This window comes from Lepisosteus platostomus, chromosome 16, assembly GCF_059453375.1.
Source record: "Lepisosteus platostomus isolate fLepPlt1 chromosome 16, fLepPlt1.hap1, whole genome shotgun sequence".
Taxonomy (NCBI): domain Eukaryota; kingdom Metazoa; phylum Chordata; class Actinopteri; order Semionotiformes; family Lepisosteidae; genus Lepisosteus; species Lepisosteus platostomus.
In genome coordinates this window covers 21456325-21472545 of record NC_142626.1, presented here as the reverse complement: position 1 = coordinate 21472545, position 16221 = coordinate 21456325, and the positions used below count along the sequence as shown (strand labels likewise).

General features: G+C 38.6%; 2 long non-coding RNA genes and 1 gene segment (V, D, J or C); 1 reads left to right on the top strand and 2 right to left on the bottom strand.

The window, feature by feature from the left end:
- Positions 1-12863, bottom strand: part of LOC148647027 (uncharacterized) — a 173093-nt gene extending 160230 nt beyond the window's left edge. For both annotated transcript variants that reach the window (XR_015927581.1, XR_015927582.1), the window contains exons 1-4: positions 12301-12863; positions 12028-12150; positions 11730-11756; positions 11495-11599 (exon numbers count right to left, since the gene is read on the bottom strand). This is a non-coding gene — a long non-coding RNA (uncharacterized LOC148647027). The remainder of the gene's footprint in view (positions 1-11494; positions 11600-11729; positions 11757-12027; positions 12151-12300) is intronic.
- Positions 1-16221, top strand: part of LOC148647025 (Ig kappa chain V-III region MOPC 63-like) — a 482291-nt gene that overhangs the window by 412547 nt on the left and 53523 nt on the right.
- LOC148647028 (uncharacterized) lies at positions 9217-9971 on the bottom strand. The gene is made up of 3 exons (XR_015927762.1): positions 9912-9971; positions 9549-9658; positions 9217-9338 (listed from the first exon to the last, which is right to left on the bottom strand). It is a non-coding gene; the product is annotated as an uncharacterized LOC148647028 (long non-coding RNA).

The window sequence follows — 16221 nt, the reverse complement described above, 5'->3', positions numbered from 1 at the left end:
ACTATACTAGTTGATTCACACAAAAAGAAATGTTTGGAAAAAAACAAAATAACCCACAAGAGGAATACATTTTTTATTGCATTGATGATTCCTCCCTAGCCTTTGTCTGCTCACACTCTTTTTGGTTGGCTATATTAAGGGAACATTTTCAAAGGGCTGAACTGCACCATATATGGTACAGTGGTCCTGTAATGGTGGGAGCAGACAGGGGGGGACTACAATTATTCCTCATCAGCTCAAGTAAAACCTGGCAAAAGCAAATAAGTTATATGTGTCTTATTTCAATGACCATGAATTATGGTTCCTTACCAAAAACTATGAGGGGGACAAATCTGTTCTAAAGCAGAGGAACAATACTGTAGCCTCTGCAAAAGCCAGAGAAGATGCCTGGTAAAGAATCACAGATAAATGTAATTTGAAAGTTATTCATGTAATGCAATGGAGTATCTCAGGATATAACAAAATATTTGAATTTGGTGAGCACTCATGTACATTATTTATATCACTTTGCTTACAACTTTATGGTATTGAAGTGGAGTTTGCATTTAAGCCTTTAAGTGATTGTACTGTATTTTTATACAGCATTAATTAATAAATATATAGTAATACATTATAATAAAAGCAATATATAAATGCAGCTCTATCACAACAGGAGGACCTGGCAGCAGGTCAAGAAGTGGTTCTTCCTTAGAACTTGTCCTGCCCAGTCCTAGGCTCATTATAACACACTGGGGTTGCTGTCTGTACACCCATCCCACTATCAATCAGGCACTGTCTCCCAATGAATCATGCCAGTTGTAATCCCTGGAATGCCACTGAAAAGGTGCTCTAACACTGATGTAACTGAAGTAGTGCTACACTCATCTGTACTCTATGTGTTAGCAGAACCCTTAAACCCCCAAAAGCCCTGAAACCTTAAACCTGTTACTTGTTAGAGCGTATATCCTCAATGGATCACAGGAGTTTGTTTTTTTTCTGAAATGGCCTGTGGGAGGCTACTCTTGAGTCGACTGCTGGTTATTTCAGCACAAACGTTTCAGAAGGGCAATGTTACATGAATGACCAGTAGCACAGTGGTGAGTCGTTAACGCACTTAGATGTTGCTGTATTTACCCTTTTTGCATTTTGCTCTGATCAATTGAAATACAATTCTATCTCTTTTCAATTATTTAGCAATTTCACTGTTAAAAATATTATGACGAAACAACAGCCACTGTTAAAAAATAAAAAATCTTGGTGTTCAAGCAAATAATAATGATGAATAATTTCACAACTTAACATCGGGAAATATATAAGAGTTCTGCATTGTCTTTTTTTAAAATTGCCACAGTTGTGACGATAAAGCAGTTCAAACCCTAACCCTGGTTATTATAATATTTTTGCATCTTTTACTAAAGACTCTGTCCATTTGTATTTTTTGGATATTCTTTGTTAGAAGTCAAAGGGAAGAAATTAGTATACAGATGCAACCATTCAAAGTGCGCGGCACAGACACGTACTGGAGGTAATTGGCTACGGCCTCGCACGTCACGATGCAAAATACCGCGGTACGTGATTGGTTGACCAACAGGGGCACTCGTAGTGCGTTGGTCGGCTAGAAAGATTTAAATGTCTTTACTGTGTCCGTTTTAGTATTGAATATTTATATGGAATTTTACCACTGAAGGGAAATCTTAGTAGCTGAGCATAAAAAGAATAGGAGCATACTGTAACGCGTGTGAAGGCCATAAACGATATTAATTTTGGAACATAAACATACAGTATATGGCTGGTCTCGGTACTTTAAAGAAAAAATCAGTATTCCATTTTTCCCTAAACATTTTAAGCATCGAAGTCTTTAACTAACGTGATACCGGAGTCAACAAGCATACTTTTAGAATTTGATTAAAAGGGAATATAATATGGAATCGCGTATCTAAAAAAATTAATAACGATATAATTATATTAATGTACCGCAACACAAGAATTGTACACGCTGTATGATGTCTGTTGTTAATGTTTGTAGGGCTTTTTCAACACTTCTCATGCGACCTTGCTGGTGGTGCTATGGGTTAGGTCCCTGACTCCCACATCACATGTTGAGTGTTCAAATCCAGCTCGAACCATGATTTTTTTTTAACAAACATTTCTTTGAAAAAATAAAACATTTCCCTGGGTCAGAGATTAAATAAAACTTCACTCGCACCAAACAAATTTATATTTCTAAATATCACAACATGATCGAATTTAAGTCATTTTAATAACAATGAATGGTCACCTATGCGTTACAATATAAACATTTATATTGATTTAAATCGCATTTAAATCGCCTTTATTTAACACCCATAAATAAAGCTGATACTGTTTGGACTTTTAATTATTTAAAACTGTATTACAGCAGCACAATGCACAATGCAATGTAAATCGCTATCTTTGTCTTCTGCGTAATAATGTTCACCTCTCTGTCCAGCAAATTAACAATAGTAATTATAATGAGCTTTATTGTATATGGCGCCTTTAAAGGTGGGTCCTCAAAGCGCTTTACAGGATAAAAACAATAACAACAATACTGTTAGGCTGGGCAAACTATTATTTTTTTTTTAAAGAAATACAAAATGAGATATAATGATGTGTTCCGGCTTAGACATTAACGAATAGCATAACACAGGGGCAGCGTAGTTGTCGGCTCTGGCTCTATACCAACGCACTGCAAGTACAAACCCCCTCAATGCGGGAGTGCTGGCTGTGACGAATTAAACCGGTTTCACAGGTATTTTCAAAGTAGAAGGGGGCGAGATTTCCAGCAAAAGACACCTCCCCCCTCCAAAACCAAGGAAGTACAGTACTTACTAGTTAAGAAAGCTAGGCTCCTCAATGAAATCGCTTTAACATGCTAATGCATTGGTGTAACAGTCCGGGCGTGGCAAGCTTCTAATGTCTCCTGACTACGGCGAAAGGAACCCTTCTTTCATTGGAAGGCAATGAACATATTCTAGCCCTAAATGAATTAATAGCAAACATGGTTTACATAAAAGAAATTTTTCCAAGAACGTTTAGCCTTTGTCACTAATGAAACCACTAAATAAAGACATAAATATAGAAATCTTAAGATTTTTAAAATACATGACTTTGCTAAAATGTATTTAAAAATAAAAATGATTACAAACTCAGGGGAGAGAGAGAGTGCTTACTTTGTCAGCACCCAGACAAAAATACAATGATTTTTATTCATTCTTAATCAGATGGTGAGAGTAAAGGAGGAGCAATAAGTTTGAAGGTGAGGAAAAAGAAGTGAAAGAGGGGGAAGCTTAATTGACTAGAACAGGGGAGGGATGTTGGTTTTGCATAAGGGGCGGGCTATGGAAATGAGGTCTATTTGGGAATGTGGAGTTACATGTTCTGGCTGTTTGTGAATTATCATTGTTGAGTATGGAGTGTTGAGGTATTGATTTTGTGTAATGCTTTATGTTGAAAATTGAGATGGATTTTGTTTATGATAAAGAGGATAAACTGGGATGGGAGAAGGGTTTGGTTTTGTATAAGGGGCGGGATTATGATAATTGGAAGAATTTGAGAGAGTTTGCAGGCTGTTTTTGGTTTGTATTTCGAATAATTTGTAGAAGATATTGAGATTTGTTGATAATTGGAGGACGGTTTTGCTTTAATGGTTTGATATATTTGATTTTGTATTGTGGTTGTTATCTATGTTTTTGGTTGGTATTATGTTTGTATGGTTGTTTTTGTTGGTTGGTCGTTATTATGGTTATTATGTTTATTGTGTCATTTTTGATTATTGGATGTAATAATCAAAAAAGAGAGAGAGAGCGAGTGCCTTCTTTTTACTTTTGTAGCCAACGGGCCTTGCAGATCAGATTCCCTTCCCCCTACGGAAAGACAGACACATGTTTTCACAGTTTAGAAGTTGCTCTTCAGACGCAGGCGAGCAGCCCCTAGATAAAACATCAACTTTATTTAAACTCCAACAAAAATATTTATGGTTTTAATTACCGTACTCTTATGGAACATGCCACCAGCCATCTGCATTGAACGATTAAAAATAAAAACGATTACGATTGGCACTCCTGTAGCTTTTTCACAAAACCTCCTTTTTCACAAAACTTCCAACAGAGCTGTCCAACCGGTTTTTATCGGGCACCTCTTATGCCAGGCGTAAGTGATGAATATACAGTGTTTAGCTGAAAAGTTGTACAACGCAAGACATTTCGTTACTCTAGGAGGTTTCGTGAAAAAGCACATTGTGCTGCTGTAATAGTTAAAAAAAAGTCTAAACAGTATCAGCTTATTTATGGGTTGTAATTTTAAATAAAAGTCCAAAACCGCACTCAAAATGCAATTTAGCGCTTTCTGGCAAGAGGAGACACCCAAATTAATAATGTAACATGCTACTGTTTGTGCATGAACATAGTTACTGTATGCTGTTATTTCTTTAGATACGAGATTCCATGTTTTTTTTAATCCCTGGCGGGACCGGGAGTCCATAAGAATAAGTCCATAAGAGTAATAGGTTTCATTGCGCTTTGACAGATCGTCTTTAAATCAATTGTTGATTTAAAGTTTGACAGTAAATGTTTCTATTGTAATGCATACTGTACAGCCTCTATTTCTCTATAAAAATCTAAAAGGTCATTTGCGCAGCCTAAGAGGGGGACGAATGCAGTACAATAGATTAGCATACTGTAGAAGAAAACAGTATAGGCATCGCTGATATGAGGACTTTTGAAACCAAATTTCCCAAATTTAATATATGCTTTTCTATATTTATTGTAAATTGATTGTCCATAATATTGCTATTCTAAGCAAGGAGCGCTTCACCCCGCCTGCTGTGGGAAGAGTTGGCTTATTCCTTCCCTGCCTCACCGAAGGCAGACCCTGCCAGGCCCTCCTCGACACCGGTTCGACCATCACCCTGCTGCGGCCTGGTGTCCTGCCAGGCACTGAGGCAGCCGGTCCCCCAGGGCGCTCACCGTGCAATTTGGAGCTGAGAGGGTGAAACACGGCATCACCACCCACCTGCTGCAACCAGTCCAACCCCAGGATGCGGTCCTCACGGAATGGGGAAAGGTACTGTAGAAGGGGTGTTCCACCCTTGCAGCCCCAAAGTGCACAGTGAGCGCCCTTGGGGTCCGGCTGCCTTGGTGCCCGGCAGGACACCAGGCCGCAGCAGGGTGATGGTTGAACCGGTGTCGACGAGGGCTTGGCAGGTTCTGCCCTCGATGAGGCAGGGAAGAAATAAGCCCTGGCTGTGGCCAACCCTTCCCATGGCAGCAGGCGGGGTGAAGCGCTCCTTCTGGCTTTCCGGAGTGGGGGTAGCGTCCCTCAAGGGTGGCCTTCCCCCCTTTAGGCCGCCCTGCTCCTGTTTCCCGACGGCCTCCGGAGTCCCCAGGGCTCCAGCGCCCGGCACTCCCCTGCGATGTGCCCCCTCTCCCCACAGCGGTGGCAGATGACCTGCCGTCGTCGCTCCCCCGGCGTCGCTGTGTTGGGCGTCTCCTCCTCCCCATCTGATTCCCCGTGCGCCCCTCCATTGGTGCCCACCGGTCTCCTCGAATACGGCATCAGCCTGCTCAGCCAGAGCCAGTGCCTGCTTCAAGAGGATCAGCATGGCCAGCATCAAGTGGCGCTGCACCTCAGTCGGCTCCAGGGCCCAGAGGAACGTCTGGAGCGCTATCTCCCGGTGGGCCTCCTCCGGGAGAGTAGGGTAACCCTGGCGGGCTAAGCAGGCCACGTCTGCGGCTGTTACCTTCAGTGTTACCTGGATACCTCTTTATTTAGAACTCACTCTTCCCCCTGCCTGTCTGGCTTCTTTTAATCCTTCTGTGCCCGGATTGCACATATGTAAGATGTTTTTCCACGAAAAAAAGAGAAATTAAAAAAAGAGAATAATAATAATAATAATAATTGCTTACACTTATATAGCGCTTTTCTGGACACTCCACTCAAAGCGCTTTACAGGTAATGGGGACTCCCCTCCACCACCACCAATGTGCAGCATCCACCTGGATGATGCGACGGCAGCCATAGTGCGCCAGAACGCTCACCACACATCAGCTATCAGTGGGGAGGAGAGCAGAGTAATGTAGCCAATTCATAGAGGGGGATTATTAGGAGGCCATGATTAGTAAGGGCCAATTGGAAATTTGGCCAGGACACCGGGGTACACCCCTACTCTTTTCGAGAAGAGCCCTGGGATTTTTAATGACCACAGAGAGTCAGGACCTCGGTTTTACGTCTCATCCGAAGGACGGCGCTTGTTTACAGTATAGTGTCCCCATCACTATACTGGGGCATTAGGACCCACATGGACCACAGGGTGAGCGCCCCCTGCTGGCCCCACTAACACCTCTTCCAGCAGCAACCTTAGTTTTTCCCAGGAGGTCTCCCATCCAGGTACTGACCAGGCTCACACCTGCTTAGCTTCAGTGGGTTGCCAGTTGTGAGTTGCAGGGTGATATGGCTGCTGGAGAAATTTCACCAGAGCCTCTTCTCGAGTCTAGTTTTTAGTTTATAAGGATTCAAGCAGGATTTTAGATTTTAGATTTTAGATGATTGTAGATGAAAGATAATTCCCTATTAATCAAACTTTAAGAGTATGTATTGGCTTGTCCCCCCCTCCCGCCCCTCTCTGTGTACAGTAGAGCCTCCTGTCCAGCCAGTACAGGAGGCTCTACTGTACACAGAGAGGGGCGGGAGGGGGGAACAAGCTGTCAAGCCGTGTGGAATGCTACAGAACCCTAAACAGACAATACACACTACCCGAATATTTGACCGAGATATCCAGACACAGCTGAATGAGCTCCACCAGCCAGGACAGGCAAATAAGATACACTTTCACAGACATTCACAACAGCGACATATCATAAAACGTTTGCACATATTGTTAAATTATTACTTGTTTTTCAGGAAGTTAAAAAAACACTTGAATTACTTATCCAGTCTCTCGAAATAAAATTATTTTTCAAGCAATGCAACTAACGTCAGGCAACGTGTTTTTTTTAATCCAACATTGACAGCCACATCTTAAATCTTGTCAGTCAGCTCTTTTTTCTCTATTTGAATTGTGGTGATTCAAACAACTTGGGATAACAAGTGGTCTCAAAGTCACCTAGCTCACAGAGCTTCAACAACAGATGACAACTTCCTTAGTCCTTCCTTAGTCTTCCTGAAATTGTCAGATTATGAGTGAATAAAAGCATTTTTATTAAAAACACGTTTGCGTTTGTTTGGGAGCTATATTATGTATTTTTCATATGTAAGATATAATGATGTGTTCCTGCTTACACATCGCACAACTTTAAAAGCTAGAAAAACAGGTTTCGATTCACATTATCTGGCGAGCCTTGTTTTGTCAAGGGACAGCACATACTTTGAAAAGACCGCAAATGTATAAGCAAGGGTTAATTGCACTATGGACCGCACAAAGAAATTTAAAATAGTCTTCTTTAGGTGTGAGGGCAGGAGTGGATCGCAGCAGGCATAATCAGCAAATAACAAGAAAACAAAGAAAACAGGGCAGGTGAGACGAGTATCCAGAGAGCGAGTGATCAGAAAAAGGAAACAATTGTTACACCCGGGTTTTCGACGCAATTTTTTTTAACTTGCTAACGCATCAGACACATTTCCTGGCGTATTGTGTTTTAAATAAAAAAGTGTTTTTCCCTGGTATTAGCTCATCAGTATGGTGTAAGTTTTATCTGTGCCATACTGTATACAGGTACAGACTTCAAGCTGCACTACTGTATCACTTTTGTAAGGAGACGGACTATGGCCAAAATCACGAAAGTCTGATAAAGACAGTCTCACGTTTGTGGACAGTCTGTCCACAAACAAAACATTCCTGTTAGACAAGAGAAATGTAAAAAAAAATTACTTTTTGTCAATGAAAACCAGTGTGTGTGTCTCTCTCTCTGCTGGATGTCTCTTTCTCTCAATCTCTCTGCTGAATGAATAAAAGCATTTTATTAAAAACGCGTTTGTGTTTGTCTGGGTATTTACTTTGTAATCTGTGGTCCTTTTAATTGTTTTTACATCTACTGTATTGCTTTGAGATGCCACTTTTAAAGGTGATATGTAAAATAAAGTTTTTTTATTATTGTTATAGAGAGACATGATCAGATTTTCCCTGGTTCAGAAAAAAGATCTAAACTACACTAATTTGTCACTCTTCTCATTCCCTGTAATCGTTCCACTTGTATGTCATTAGAAAGTACAAGTTTCTGCTTTGTCTAAGGATGGTATCAAAAAGTAGTCTAAGTGGTGAGAAAGCTGTGCTTAATGATGATTAAGGGACTTAAAAGTAAAAAGAGATGCTTCATATTGCTTGACTAATTTTAAAAACTAAGTTATAAATGCAGACGCTCTCTAGGTGCCGCACCTGGCTTCTGAAGTGGTTCCATAATATCTGGTATACGGAAAAGAAAGCATAGATAAAAAAGCTTGGATTCTCATGTATCTGATACAAGTATCCCAGTGGGCAAAAGATGTATAATATACGTCTATTAAAAGCATACCTTAGACGTCTAAATGTGGTCTACAATTCGTCTAGAATGAAATTCTAATATATGTCTAAAGTTATACGTCAATTATACGTCTATGTTTAGACGTTCATTATACATAAATGGTTGGAGTTCTATTATACAGATAAATTTAGAGGACTATTATACATATATGGTTGGAGTTCCGGATAACTTTAGAGAACTATTATACGTATATGGTTAGAGGTCTATTATACGGATAACTTTAGACGTCTATTATACGTATATGGTTAGAGGTCTATTATACGGATAACTTTAGACGTCTATTATACGTATATGGTTAGAGGTCTATTATACGTATATGGGTAGAGGTCTATTATACGGATAACTTTAGAGGTCTATTATACGTATATGGGTAGAGGTCTATTATACATCAAAGATAGGTTTTATAGGTGTAGAAACAAGTAAACCAAGCCAATGATTTGGTTTAGAAATTTATTCTGAAAATACACATTCACACCTGAAAAATTAAATTATACATTGTATGCAATCAATCAACAATCAACATATGGGCAATAATCATAAAAAAACACAACTAGTCTTAAACTTCAGCTACAAATTCTGGTAATATCAATATACAGTATAGTAATGACAAACACAAACTAATTACATTAACACACTATCTAACTCAAAACCACATTTTGATTCAAATATACATTTTAAAATGTACAACTTTATTTATTTATCCAAATTCTTTTCAGTGTCCAGATCTCCTGGCCCCCTGCCTTGCATATGCATTCTTCAAGTAACGCATTGCGTGCTCTTTTATATCTTTTTCTGTCGATGTAGGGTGGGACTTCAGCACCGCAGCTAGGAGAAAATTATATAATATTACTACTCAAATAAATGATGGTTAATATCTTCTTGAGTATAATCTCAAAAATGAACCATTAAGGTTTACTAAGCTGAAAGCGGAAATAAACAGATAAAATGTGGCTTGCATCACAGCAATTGAGCAATAAAGTCTGTCCTAATTAAAGAGTACCCAAAGTTTGAAAGTACAACATAGAATAGGAGTACCTTTAATTACTCTATAAAGATTTGTGTCTCCCAGGCCTCTCTTTTGTTGTTTATCTTTTCGGTTTGTGCCAGCGAAGTTGAATTCTGTCATCAGTTCATTTGTCATAAGTCTGAAAACCAAATTTTCACTGAGTTTAGACATTTTTTCAAGTGAGTTTCCACTCAACATTTATTTACTCAAATATTAAGGATCAAATGTAGTACTGTAATCCTTATATTTTAAAAGACAGTTTTGCAGTTTTACACCTTGCACATTCAGTGGTTAACACATAGGTATCTATAAGCTCAATTCTGTGGATATGTTAATTTGATCGAAGTAAAAATGTAATGTAAAAACATTTTTAAAAAATCAATAAGCAATACCTTGACAAGACTGTGAAAACACTCTCTCTGACATTACTGCCACCTACTCTCTGAAGTTGGTTTATCTGGAAATAATATTATATTAGAAATAATATTAGAAGCTATTTTTACTACTAGATCTTCATTAATCAACTAATGAGACATACCCATTTACACATTCATGGAACAAACACATTTTCACGTATTAACTGCACTTTTTTGCAGTATTATCTCAGTCTAAAAATACAAAGTGATCATTTTTCAAAGTAAAAATATGAACTTATGCCAGAGATGGATCATATTAATCAAATGTAGGTGTCAGGAACAGTTCTTTCCGGGCCCTATGCAGACGACACGATCCGAAAGGTGAAGAAACAATGGGGAAAAATAACATGCAGGAGTTGGTCAGGAGACAGGGGGGCGTGTCCATGCAGTGCTAGTGTCCAAGGGGGAGTGAATCCTGGGCGAACAATCCAAGGGTAAATCCAGAGGGGGAATCCAAAACGGGAGGTTTAGTCCAAGACCAGGGGATCCATCCGTAGTTAAAAGCAGAACCGGGTCGGGACCGGCGGGGCAGGGAATCAGGAACAGGAAACTAAAACCATAACGGAGCCAGACGCGGCAGGACCCCGGGCTCTCACGACACGGAAATCAATGAGAAGCCTCGGGCAAACGCCTGCGTCTGGCTTTAAAGGTGGAACTAAAGAGGGGCTGGAATAAGAAACAGGTGTGGGGAATGGGACAAAACGAGGAAGGGCTGGAGCGCCCTTAAGAGGAGGAGTAACGATCGTGACAGTAGGCTATAAAATTATGACCCATCTGAAACCTAGAATATTGGTAGTGAATATTTTCTACACCACAGTGAGAATATAATATCATACCAGCAGGTTTTGATTGTCCATGCTGTCAAGTGCTTGCTCATATGCACAGAACTCTTCCATTGTGGTCAGCCTCCTGATGTGGAATTGGGAGTCCACCGGTTCTGTGGACCTACCCAAACGCCTCAATTCATCCCTCATCTCTATCAGGAGGCCCAATACCCGCTTCTGAAACTCTGAAATAATTTACATTTTATGTCAGCATTTAAAAGGAATTGGGTTAGAATTTTCTTACACTATTGTCACATTAACATTACTGTAGTGTTGCTAATGTGCTACATGCAATTTATAATCTTAAAAATAAAAAAATCCCACATCTGTAGTTCATTTTGACTGTACTTACTTCCTTCTGAAAGAGGATATTTCTCTCTCTTCTCTTCTGGTCTGGACATGGTCTTCTGCCTGGGAGACTCTGAAAAGAATTCAGTTATGGAAAACATTTACTTTATCACATAACTTAATATTTCAATTTAGTCATTTAGTTTGTCATAGAACTTCATCTCAATTTCATAGAGTAATTAGATGTAGGCAAAAAATGTAGTAATAACTTCAGGAATGTTGAAGCCAGAACTCGGCACCATTTTTTTCCTTGGGGAGGTTCTCACCTTTGATGGTTGGGCTTCAATAACATAAAAAATGGTGTTAACTTGTCTTTAAATATGATTGATGATGGTTATCTTCTAAGTACATTAAGAAAACATTTTAACTTTAATTCCAATAACCTACCTTTAAGCGTACTTGAACAGCTGAGTGAGCTCTGGGAGACACTCTTCCTAGGAGAGAACCTCAGTTTTGGGGGTGGCACTGGCAGCTTCGGTGGCTTCTTCCTTTCTAAACAGAAAAAATATGGCAGTAAAATATTTCATATCAAATTAAATAATTTAATCAACTTGATCTGTAACTTTACAATGAATTTATTTCCTTTATTTTGTGAACTTTGAAGGGAGAGAAACTGACTTACTTGGAGTAGCAGCATCAGAATCAAAGTCTGTAATATAATAGAAAATTATCATATTTCAATATAATACTGAAAATTAGTTTAAAATAGAATAAGCTAACCAAAATTTTTAGCAATTTCCATTATCAACAAATCTGATAAGATTTTTAACATTTTCATACAGAACACCTTTCAAAATGACTTATTTTAAAGAGTTGTAAAAAAAATCAATAACAAGGTACAAGCTAAATGAGGCATCAGTTGATATTAAGAACTGTTTAAAAATATAACTATTGAGATTGAGATTGTTACTTTTACATACCATCAACGTAATCGGAGAACACCCGCTTCTTACTTTTGCGTTTTGGATTGGGTGTCTCATCCTCGTCTTCAGCATCCGTAACAGAGGTGGTTAAATCAAAGTGATCACACGCTGATTTCTTGTCTACAAATAATTATATTTACATTACATTTGATCAAATATGAAAAGGGTATTGTTGCACTAATACATGTACATAAACAGTTACTGTAAATATTCAATCGGAATTTATAATAATTAACAGGAATTTGCTCTTATTTTCAAAGAAAGCTATACCTGATGTATGTTTAACTTTAATGAGCTTGAAGGTAACCCAAGTATCTTTATTAGGGTTGGCCTTCTCTTTGTATAGTTTTGTGGCCTGCTTTGGATCATTCGGCCACCACACATACTCTCTTCGGGCATCCACCCAGTTTGAGGGCAAGACTCCCTCAACCTCCCCCTCCTGCTCTATCCAAACTGCACATGTCCACATCACCTGAAACAGACATACACATTTTAATTTTGAGTCTTAATTCAGATTGTGGTGCTGATTACTAAACTTGTGTTCGCTTATAATGATTATACTCAATAAAAACACATAATTCAATAATAAACATTCTGCTTTATTTATACATTTGTAGTTAGATGGTATTCACTACATGCAATTCCTCACAAACTTTAAAATTTAAACTTCACCATGAGAAAAGAGCAGACTGAAGCATCCTGTGTGAATCAAAGTTGCAACTTCTTCATGGAACAGGATTATGTTCTATGCCATGAAGAAGAGGGAAAAGGACATAACCAGCACCATATGGGAGACACACTACTTTTCTGTGCAACTCTTTTACAGAGAGGAATTTCTCTCTTGCATGCACCTCCAAACTATTAACATATACAATATTAAGCAGTTTTGACTCACATGGTTCAGTGAAGAAGTTACAAGTCTGAGTCTGTCGTACAACATCACATAGAAGACTTCTGTCTGCTCTTTTCTCCTTCACAAATGCAAAGTCCTCATTATCCAACAGGAAACAACAGTCTTTTTGTCTTGACGAAATATACATCCGTGAACCAGATGCTTCACAGTTGCTCTGAACTCTTTCCTTCTCCTTCATTCTCTTTACTACTTGAGCTATAGGGTTATGACTGTTCCGCACTAGTTTCTTCAAGGACTGTAAAAAGTTTTCAAATGGGAATGCAGATACATAATTTAAGGAACAATTAAATTGTACCACATCCTGATGTAGATGTCTCAAACTGTGCACATTATATACAACAAATGTTGGTCCATACAAATGCTGAGCATTGTCAACAAAGGTATCAAGCAGTTTTTGAGCATAGTTGAGGTAGGCATTTCTCTTTCTTTCGTCCGAGTCCAACATAATGGAAAGAGCAACTGTTAGCATCAGAAAATAGGTTTTGATACAACATTACGAAGCACAATGGGGCCTGTATACAAAAGGAACTGGCGGAACTCTGTAGTCTTCCATCTGTCAAGCTCTGAGAGGGATCTTGGCTGTCTAGCAAATTCCTCAGGCATCTTTCCGCTAAGAATTTCCAAATTATCAGAAATTTCTTTCCTCTGCCTGACAGACAGTCGACATTTAGGTGGTCCTTGCTTTAAGAAAATAAGAATTCTCTTGCCAACACCAAGACAAGCTAGATGCATGTAGTCAAGGGAGAATTGGCTTATGCACCCAATTCCAGCAGCAGCTAAGGGAGAAAGTCTTTGTTGGTGTTCCTTGTACTCAAAGTTCTTGAATTGTTCATCTGTACGATCATTACATGCCTCATCCCCTGTGAAAACAACTCTTCCCTCCCAGCTCCCTTTAATTTTGCATCTTTCGCAGCCAAAGTACGAATTGTGTCCTTTGCAGCATTTCAGATATGAGCGTGCAGGGGCATCACATATAAAAGCCTTCAAGTAACATTAAATACTCTATCTTCAAAGTGAATGCCATTATTGGTGAGTAACTTTAACTCCTCTAAAAAGTCACTCACATAATCATCAACTGATTCAGGCTTGGACCCTCCACAAAATAATGCTACAATGAAAGGCTGGAATTGGTGAAAAGAGCACAAAATAGGCCAAAATTGCACAGATGTAGATTTGAAGAGAGGAACTCCATCAACATTGATACACAGGTCTACAGAATGCATGCCTTCTTGGAATGTTTTAGAAGAAGATATGTTTTTCAGGATTCCTTTCTTTAATCCAAAGTAAATGTACTGACCGCCGCATTTATCACTGATTTGCACTTTATTAGGTGTTTGTAGGAGAGTCCTGCAATCCTTTGGAAGCGTGTGCCCCTGACGTCTCAATATCTCCAATAAATCATTGAAACACTGTCTTTTACAACCATGCTTTGCAGACCAAGCTACAAGTTCGGTAGATAGATTTGGCCTTGCTGGGTCAGTCTGTGCCTCATCTACAAGGTCAGTAGATTCAGGACTGGGGTCAGTTACATCAGATTCATCAGAGTCAGAAATTTCAACCTCGTTCAAGATTTCTTCTTCAGAAGTAATAACTTCTTCAGTGTACCCATAGTCATTTGAATCCTGGTGTGTAATGTCATCATTGACACTAGCACCCATATCACCAGACGACTGTTCCACATTCTCGTCCTTGGTGTCATCTATGTGAAAACTGTCATCTTGATCATCACTGCTGGATTCTGCAAGAGCATTTAGCTCTGCACGTCGCTTCCTCCATCGGGATAAATAGTGCTTTGACATAAAGTCTGATTTGGTGTGCCCCCTGCGTGCTGATGTGCACCTACAGATAACTGTAACACATGCAAATAAACAGTAAATAAACAGTGACTGTTGTATGTAAGGTACTATAAGGACGATGTAATATAAAAGGAAATGGTATCAACTTTTCTTAAGAAAATATAAATAGAAATATTGTCATTCAAAGAAATCAACATATAATTACATTTTTTTTCAGGCAGATGGCAAGACCCCCTCGCGAAACCCCTGTATGCAAAGCTGTGTAAATAAATTACATACAGCACTGTTGCACGTTTTAGACCATACCGTACGCTCGGTAATTTCCTGCCATTCCTGTCATCAGTTTTATTTTTGGGATTTTAACAGAGATTTTCTACCGTTTACATTTATATAATCTAATTTGATTAAGAGAACAAAATGACTGCGATAAAAATGTTGTTAACTTTAAAAGGGTGAGTAAGAAAGGTCACACTACGCAGGTATTTCCCGTATATCATTGCCTAGTTAAATTTAGAACAATAACATTATTTCAGAAATCACACAGAAAGGAGTATAACACCGCGATTATTTTTTTCCCATAAAAACATTTCGTTATTCCTTAAAGTTGTCTTGCTGAGGCAATTCTAATTTCTAAGAATATCCATATATTTTTAGGAGAATCAGAGAAAATTATTATCACATACTTTACAAATCCATGGGGTACTATAACATTAAGGGTTGTTTAGCATTGACATTGTTAATGGTACATGTTACATACTTATTTTCAATGACCTGCTGAACATGTGCTGTTTTTTCTGATTCTCAAATTAGAGAATAGGCAAAACGATTTTGTGTAATCTTCCCCTTCACACTATTTTTATGTGCCATTTTTTGCTTATTAACATACTATTTTAATCAAAATAATATTAAGTAAGATCTGTATGTATTCAGATAGTATTATTATTATTATTATTATTATTTATACTTACTCGTCAAAAGAGGATTGCTGAGATATTCGCAGACTTCTTCTACGATTGAAAAACGTGGCCAAAATGGCGACCAACGAATACTAGCAATGCATTGTGGTATATAACCGGAAATTATGCTGGGTTAGATATTTTCTCTATGTATGCATTTATTAATGTTGTCGATATTATGGTTGAAATTTAACATTGATAATACATCGCAGCTATGTGCCCCCTGCTATGTGCTGATGTGCAATTTTAACGCATACAGTTAGTAAGGATCGGTCACTGTTATTATATACAGTATAATGACATTATGGAAAAGGATTGGGAACAGGCCTGGCGTCACAGGGGGAGGAGTGTCGTTCCTTCAGTTTTGGGCAAAAGGATTTACTTAACTTAAATTGTGCCCTAAAAAAATAGTTGTACTTTGTCAATGGTCAGACAACACTAAATGACACGAACAGTCACTCGGACTGTTTGATGTGCAGGAGTGCTATCCGTCCAGGAACTGCACATATCAGTGTCGTTATTGAGT